This window comes from Schistocerca americana, chromosome 2, assembly GCF_021461395.2.
Source record: "Schistocerca americana isolate TAMUIC-IGC-003095 chromosome 2, iqSchAmer2.1, whole genome shotgun sequence".
In the NCBI taxonomy this organism is placed as follows: Eukaryota; Metazoa; Arthropoda; class Insecta; order Orthoptera; family Acrididae; genus Schistocerca; species Schistocerca americana.
The window spans coordinates 641,795,515-641,804,286 of record NC_060120.1 but is presented as its reverse complement, the minus strand read 5'-3'; positions in this window follow the sequence as shown (position 1 = coordinate 641,804,286).

Here is an 8,772-nt window from a genome sequence, read left to right as displayed (position 1 = left end):
CCAGCCCTGTGGACAGCTTACTCGTGGAGGCAGGTGTCCCTCCCCTGCGGTTCCGACGCCAACGTTTGCTGGCCGCTTATGCTGCCCATGTTCTCAGCTCGCCCGGGCATCCAAATTATCGTCTCCTGTTCCCGCGATCGGTCGTCCATCTGCCAGATCGTCGGCCCCGGTCTGGTTGTACAATAGCGGTTCGCGTCAAAGAGCTTCTCTCTGGGCTTCAGGTTTTCACTGTTCCACCTACTTTCCGGGCTACTTTGCATACACCCCCATGGTGTGTTCGTCGCCCTTGCCTTCGGCTGGACCTGGCACAGGGCCCGAAGGACTCAGTCCCTCCAGAGGCCTTCCGCCGCCGCTTTTATTCTATCCTGGCCACGTATCAGGGCTCTGGTTTTGTCTACACTGACGGTTCGATGGTTGCTGGTCGTGTCGGGTATGCGCTCACTCTAGGGGACCGTTCCGAACAACGTTCCTTGCAGGATGGCTGCAGCGTTTACACTGCTGAACTGGTCGCCATCTTTCGTGCCCTAGAGTATATCTGCTCCTGCTCAGGTGAGTCCTTCGTTATCTGTAGCGATTCCCTTAGCGGTTTACGAGCTCTCGACCAGTGTTTCCCTCGTTCTCGTCTGGTGATGGCTATCCAAGAGTGTCTGCATACTCTTGCCCGTTGCGGCCGCTCTGTGGTCTTTGTGTGGACCCCCGGTCATGTCGGTATCCCGGGTAACGAACATGTTGACCGCCTGGCGAAAGAGGCCACCAGTAAGCCATCTCTGGACGTTGGCCTCCCAGAGACTGATTTGCGGGCAGTCTTCCGCCGCAAAATCTTGGCGCTATGGGACGATGAATGGCGCGAACTGACAATGTGCAATAAACTCCGTGCTGTCAAGGAGACGACGGCTGTGTGGCGGTCATCCCTGCGAGTCACTCGCAGGGACTCAGTAGTTCTTTGCCGGCTCCGCATTGGCCACTCCCGGCTGACACAGTTATTTACTGCTCTGGGAGGACCCTCCTCTATGTCGCTGTGGGGCAGCTTTGACAGTGGTCCACATTTTGCTGGCCGGCCCCCTTTTAGCTGTGGTCAGGCAGACATTTGCGCTGCCTGCTACGCTCCCTGCCCTTTTAACAGACGACTCCACTATGGCTGACTTAGTTTTACGTTTTATTCGGGCAGGGGGATTTTATCATTTTCTCTGAGTGTTTCTGTTTTACTTAATTGTTTTGTGTTGATTCTGGCCTTTGGCCTATGATTTTACACTGATTTTTTAATGTGTTTCTAAGTGGCTGGCTTTTCCTTTTTTATTTCTATGGTCGGCCAACCACTGGCACACTCTGTGTGGTTTTAGTTCGTTTTGTCTTGTCTTTGTCTCAGTTTCTCTTGTTTTGTATCGTCTGTGATCTCTTCTGTTCCTCGTTTTTATTCTCTGTGGGTGTTCTTTGTCTTTGAAAAAAGGGACCGATGACCATGGCAGTCTGGTCCCTTTAATCCCCCAAACCAACCAACCAACCGTCGGGGACAAGAATTCCGCATATGTTCAGTGAAATGACAGAGAGAGCACGTTGGAGGTTGGCCGGTGTAGGAGATGAAAACCCTAAGGACGGAATGTGTTTCTTTAAATCCATCCGCACAGTACGCACGCCGTTATCACATTGATAAACATACGTGGGCGACCAATAATCTTTAGTAACAGCAAAGATAGTCCCATATAAACTTAATGCACAGCGAATTTCATCTAAGGGCACTTCAGAAGGCAGATGGAGAACTTTCACATTTCGTATACCATAGCCGGCATTTTCCCATCAGCACGTTTAAATTTCCGAACCCCGCCATTGACGACCACCAAACGCTCACATAATTCACTATCAAGGATTTTCAAAAACACTGAATTAACAATAAAATCTAAATGTACTCCTTCAAGCAAAGGTTTATTTGCAATTCCGATCTGATCCAATGATGGATTTCAAAAGCCGTGGGACGCGGAAATTCGCGATCAAACAACAACTGAATAGTATTAGACCGGTTGTACGTCACCATTTTCCACAATAAATTCTTTAAATCTTCCAAAAATAAGACGCTGAGTAAAGACACCAGGCCGCTGCACACCACGGCGACCAACGATGTAAACACAGCTGCTAGCGGAACTCGCGACTGGCACGTACGTTTCCCCGCAACCACTCGGCAACCTCGTCTGCTGGAACTACAGCTGTTTCCTTGGCGAATGCTTGCGGAAAACGCATTCAAAACTGGGCCGGTGTTAACGTCTAATGCCCAGCTGCAGTGCAGCCGACCAAGCTCCCACTCGCGAATCATTTAATGACAGCATCCGTCCACGTCGATTTCCGATCGGGTGTATCGACATGCAGTGTCGTCTAATGCAAATGAGAAATGTGCTGGGCGTTCTTTTCCACGACTTACTGCAACGAAACGCGCAGCTACGCTACACTGATATTGCTTCCAAGGTTTTGACGTTCCTCCTAGCCCAAGATTGTCTTGCTGTTTGCGATGGAGCTTTGTGTTTGGGCGGCCACTAGCGACGGACGTCTGCAAAGTCAAGTCTCTCCAGTAGGCCCTGCCAAATCACTTCTGTATACGTCGGCCTGACGCAAAACAAACTGCTACAGATTGATGATTTTAGGCTCGATACGTTAAAATGACTGCAACAGGTATGCAATTAAATATAAATGAGAACTCGTCGTTCGCAAATACCAACATACTCTTTGCTGGAGCCGAAATTTGATTGGTTTATAGATCTCGAAATGTTTAATTCGAAGGGCATACGCTATGGAATGTTGTGCGCTTTCATCTGGTAGGCAGTTTTGTCTCGTATTTCATACACACGCTATTCGCCACGTACACGCTTCGTTGTTACTACTGAGTGGCGTTTCGCATGGAGAAGGAGTGACCGCAAACGCGTGCATTACGTAAAACTCTTCGACTAGGATTGGATTCGAAACCACGCGTGCAGAGCACATTGGATTAGCAGTCCAACGCCTTAACCATTTTTTTGTTTTTTTCCTTTTTTGATTTTTTATACTAGTGTTCAGTTATGAGTAGGTGGAGACAAGGCGGGCAGGGGTCGGAACCCGAGGCCTGGCCGCGAAGTCTCCCCCCTCCCGTCCCTGAATCACTCCCTCAAAGTAGCTTTTATATTTATTTTTATTTTATTATTATGATTTTTTTCCCCAGGAACAGGGTAAATTAACAAGACCTTTATTGGTACAAACTTACATACAACAGAAGTGCCACCCTTCCGGCGAAAATAACACAAGACATTATACTCGTACAAGGCGAGCTTTTTTTGTTTTTATGAACAAGGTGTAGGAAAAAAGAATAACAATACTGATAGAAGTTAAGAGGTGTGCAGCAATATACAGTGGAGTGAGGGAAAAACCAGTGTGCTCTGGTATAGTGCATAAAAGAAAGAAGGGGCGTGTCCATGCGTCTACTCCACTGTGGGTTACAAAATAGAAAGTAGCGCGAGGAGTCTCAGACGTCAGCAGGGGGGCGGGAGTGTTGTCGACGCGTGGCACCATCCAACTGAGTGGGGGTGACGTAAAGATCGCATGTAGGTAATTAGCGAAGAAGGCGCGGTAGCGCGGTCGGTGTTCGACTTGACTGTGGGCGGTTTGTAAGTACTGCCAAAAATCAAGTCGTGATTTGTCGCCATCATTATACATGTAGGTGATCGTCCATCCCTTGACCAATACAATCGCATGATTTTTGGTGGCGGGGAAATAAGTATTCTCATGATCGATAAAAGTCCATGGGTCAATCGAGTCCGGCGGAACGCGGAGGTAACAGGCAACGAACTGTCGGGCTAGTTTCCAGACGTCACTGGTGGCAGCACAAGTCAGTTTGATGCACATCGTCATCCAAGAGGTGGCAAATGGAACAAAGTGGAGAATCCATTGGTCCGATGGCGTGAAAGCGATGATTTGTGGCGAATTTTTCATTCGCGGCTTGGTACCATGTTGTCCGGACGTTGGAGGGAAGAAAAGGCTGGTGGATATGACGCCAAACCGTGGGCCACCGCTTGGCCGGATGTCTCAGTTCGATATTGTTGCTGGATATGGAACGACGCAGTGGGGTATAAAAATCTTTAGGTCGAGGAGATCGCGTGGTCGGTAAGTGTGTGTGAGCATAACTGAAGTCGACGATGAAATCAGAAATGAGTGTCTGGTGGTGCTTGATGTGTCCGACTGGTACTGGTGGTGTTATGGTCGCGGGCACAAGAATTTCCAGCAAGCTGCGCGTAAGGGAGGTGCCTCGTGCCACTGCTTGTGCGTGGTGGACATGTACAAGGACAACGCTCGGAGTCGCACATTGACAAGGCCGAGGCCTCCCGCTCGCGTGGGAAGGGTGAGCGTGTCGTAGCAGACCTTAAAGAGCGTACCGGCAGTAAGAAAGTATCCGAAGGCAGCCTGGAGGCTGCGTCCAATTGTTGTTGGCAGCGGGAGGACCTGTGTGATATGTACCATTCTAGACGCCACATGTTGAGGTATTGGACACGTTGTAAAGAATCGAGTCGTCGGAGAAGATTTTGTCGCACCGTCATGCGGCTAGTTTGGAGTGCACGCCGAAAATTGATGGCAGCGGAGCGGCGCACGGTGGAGGTGAAATTGATACCAAGGTATCGTAGTTTTTGTACACACGGGAGAGGTGCTAAGTCGCCATGTGAGAGGGCGCGTCCAATGGGCATCGCTGCGGATTTAGCCACATTCATGTTACTGCCCGATGCAGTGCCGTACGTTGATTTGAAATCAAGTACCGTGTGTGTTTCACTCCGTGAGCGGATCAAGAGGAGGAGGTCGTCCGCATACGCACGACATCGAAAACTGTGCTGTCGCAAAGTGAGACCAGAAAGGTGGCTCGTCTGACTCCCGATGAGTGGCTCCAGGCTTATGGCATAGAGTAGGGTCGAAAGCGGTTAGCCTTGCTGTACGAAACGCCGGATCGCCACTGGTCCCGCCACACGGCCATTAACCTGAATCAGCGATTCGGCGGTGCCGTACAGGCGCTGGATAACGTCGATAAAGGCTGGTGGAAAACCCATGCGGTTTATCACTGAGAACAGAAAAAGATGCTGCACTTTGTCGAATGCGCTGTCAAAATCAATGGCAACCACTGCGGCGCGGAGTCTGAGTGGTGTCACCGCCAGACACCACACTTGCTAGGTGGTAGCCTTTAAATCGGCCGCGGTCCGTTAGTATACCTCGGACCCGCGTGTCGCCACTGTCAGTGATAGCAGACCGAGCGCCGCCACACGGCAGGTCTAGGGAGACGTCCTAGCACTCGCCCCAGTTGTACAGCAGACTTTGCTAGCAATGATATACTGACAAATACGCTCTCATTTGCCGAGACGATAGTTAGCATAGCCTTCAGCTACGTCATTTGCTACGACCTAGCAAGGCGCCATTATCAGTTTATACTGAGATTATAATTCATATATCAACAAGAGCGATGTTCTCCAATTGTGGATTAAAATTTAAGTATTCAAAGAGCTTCGTACTTTATTTATTAGACTCAACTCCTCTAACTGTTCCAGACCTCACGCCAGTCTGCGTGAGCTGAAACGCGTGCATTTCGGCCTCCTCTAGCAACAGGGTGTTGGCTCTTCTGCCAACACATCAGTCTGCACGCCGCTGCCAGTGCAATTAAATCGCGACATTCTCCTGTGGCCGTTTGTATATTAACTGAGCCGCCCGGAGTTGTCTGTTCCGGGGATAGAATGCTGGGCAGAACCTTGCGGCATCGCGTTGCCAGTAGTCGTGTAAAAACTTCACCGTCCCCTGACTCTGCTTAACACAGACTATAATGTGCTGTCGTCACACCTGGTGTTGATTTGTGGATGGGTATAATAATTCCCGTGACGAAGGACGGCGGTACGGCGTTCCCCATCGTCAGCAGTTCATGAAACATCGTTGTCCACCGTGACGCCATTAGTATGAGGAGAGCGCGATAAAATTCTATCGGCAATCCGTCGAGACCAGGTGACTTATTCAGAGCGCCTTTTTTGATTGCATCGTGGACTTCGTCACGCGTAATTGGCACCATCATCTCGTCCGCTTCGTCGTTGGTGAGGGTGCGAGTTACGCGTGGTAACACAGATTCCTCAGCGTGGTTGTCGGTAGTCTCCTCCTGGTACATTGTGCGGTAGTGGTCGACAAAGACACTGACGATTTCAGCCTGGCAAGTGACGTACTGGCCGTGACAGGTGTTGATCTCGGTGATGAGTTGTTGTCGTCGATGTTTCCTATCGGAGGCGATATGATGCATGGTGGGATGTTCTTGTTCCGCCGAATCTTGACATCGGGTTCGCACCATAGCCCCCTGCAGTCTACGGCGTGTCAACGTTACAATTTGCGCCTTAATCCTGCTGCGTTGCCTCTGGGTGTCGGGGGTGGGCGGTTGGGCGTCCAGATCGCGGAGAACGGCGTAGAAATAGTCGGCAGTGTGCTGGCGCCATGCAGCTACTTCCTTCCCATACTGAATCAAAGTACGTCGAATGGGAGGTTTGGCACATTCCAGCCACCAGGTCAAGGTCGTGCAGTATGTAGGTAAGCGACGTTCACAGGTGGCTCATGTCTCGGTAACACGTTGAAGACATTCGGGATCATGAAGATGTGTGGTGTTATGTTCCACGGTGCACGACTATGCCAGACCACTTGCTTGGGGAAGAGAATGTTGCAGATGTAGGCACAGTGGTCCGAAAAGGCCAGAGACCAAAGTTCTGCGCCTTGGACTCCAGGTGTGAGTTCCCGAGGGACGTAAATTCTATCAAGGCGGCTCGCGGAGTGACTCGTCTGGTAAGTATGTCTAGGCGCGTCGCCGTGCTGAACTTCCCAAGTGTCGCGGAGCAACAGATGTCGGACGACAAGACGCAGTTCTTGACAGGTGTTGTAGTGGGGCACTTGAGCTTTAGGGTGCAAGACACAATTAAAATCACCCCCAAGCAAGTAATGGTCGCAGCGCCCACGAAACAAAGGAGCGATTTCTTCTGAATAGAAGAGTGCCCTGTCGCGTCTGTGGGTGGAGACTGACGGAGCGTGAATGTTGACGATACGCGTCCCCATGACGGTGACGGCCATACCTCTGGCAGATGGAAGGTATGTGATATCGGTCACTGGAATGCCTTCTCTGGCGTAGATGGCTACGCCGCGTCCCAGGTGGTCACCGGGAGAAGGACAAGTGTTATATCCCGCGACGTCTGTAAGTGTGGCCAAGTGTACTTCCTGTAGTAGTGCGATATCGACGTCCAACGCCCATATCATCTCTCGCAGCAGTTGAAGTTTCATGGGTGAGCTTATGGTGTTAGTGTTGATCGTCGCTATTCTGTAGGTTTGGAGCCGTACCCCGCCGTGGATGGGAACTCCACCGGCGGAGGATGAAGAGGGGCGAGGCAACGGCGAGTCGTGCCGTACGCCACCTGACGGCGTTATCAGCGGCGTAGCGATGCTTCCGTCTGGGGTAACTCTGTCCCCAGCGTGTGGTCCGGGTTCTCATCGACGTCCTCACTCCATACCATTGAAGGCGCTGTCGTTGTGATGGTGGTACGTTCCACGTCGGTCGTAGGGGCGGAGGACGTCTCGGCGGCAGTCGCAGCGGTGGAGTCCATTGGTTCAGGAGCATCTGGGCGAGCCAGTAGAGTAGGCATCGACACAGCCACAGTCGGCGTCATGTTGTCGTCATTCGTATCCTCCTGTAGGTTCTCCGAGGCCTCGTCGGGTCGAACGGCCTCTGGAGCATCAGGGGGAGGTGGTCCGTGTCGTTCCGAGACCGTACGGCGCCTCCTCTTGCGCCTCTTTTTTTTTTTTGGTGAACTTTGTTTGCGGGTTCGTCCCTCCATGTCTGAAGACGGAAGGGAGTCGCGTCCCTCTGAGAGGAAGGCCGTCGCGGGAACGTCAAATGAAGGGGCGTCCATATGGTCGGGCGGATGGGGGTCGGAAGTCGTCGCTGTTGGTAGTGGCGCCGGAGCAGCGTCAGGCTTTGAGCGCGACGTGTCGGCCCCGGCGGTATCCGTAGCAGCTGGAAGAGTCACCGGTACATGGTCCGACGGGCGGCGGCCGGTGGGAGGAGAAGAGAGCGCCGATGCGTAGGTTATCGGTAAAACCGTCGTCGGAGCCGGAGGTGCCGCGGTAGCGGCTGGCAATTGGGTGTTTCGCCGCTGAAGACACTCAGATCTGAGGTGGCCTTCTTTGCCGCACCCGGAACAGGTCTTGGGTTGGCCGTCGTGTATGACAACCGCGTGGCACCCGCTAATTTGCAGGTAAGACGGCACGTGGCGATGGAGATCGATGGTGATCTGACGTACACCGTTAAGAACGGGGTACGTTTGGAATTGCGCCCAGCGTTCGGCAGTGTAGCTATGTACAGTGTCATATGGGCGGAAAGCCGCGATAACGTCTTCCACCGGGAGCTCGAAAACACGTATAGTGCGCATTCCTAAGCCGGCGTGGTCGACAGTGACCGCTCCGACATTGCCGTAGGCGTGGCAAAAGCGTAATCCATGGTTGGTTCACGAAGTATTCTTTCACATACCGCGTCATTGACGACTTTGACGTACACCGTAGTGCTTTATGTGGACAAATGGATGCCCAAGATGTCGGAAGCTGGGATCTTAGCAACGTCGCGTAGGAAGCGTTCCACTTCCAAGGCCATTGGTCGTGCGTAGTCGTTGCAGAAGGTGAATCGTAATGTTGATTTTCTAAAACGGTTGGCCATGGTTCTAGTTCACGTAAGCGACACGTAAGTGACGGCCGCTGAAATGTAAACAACAG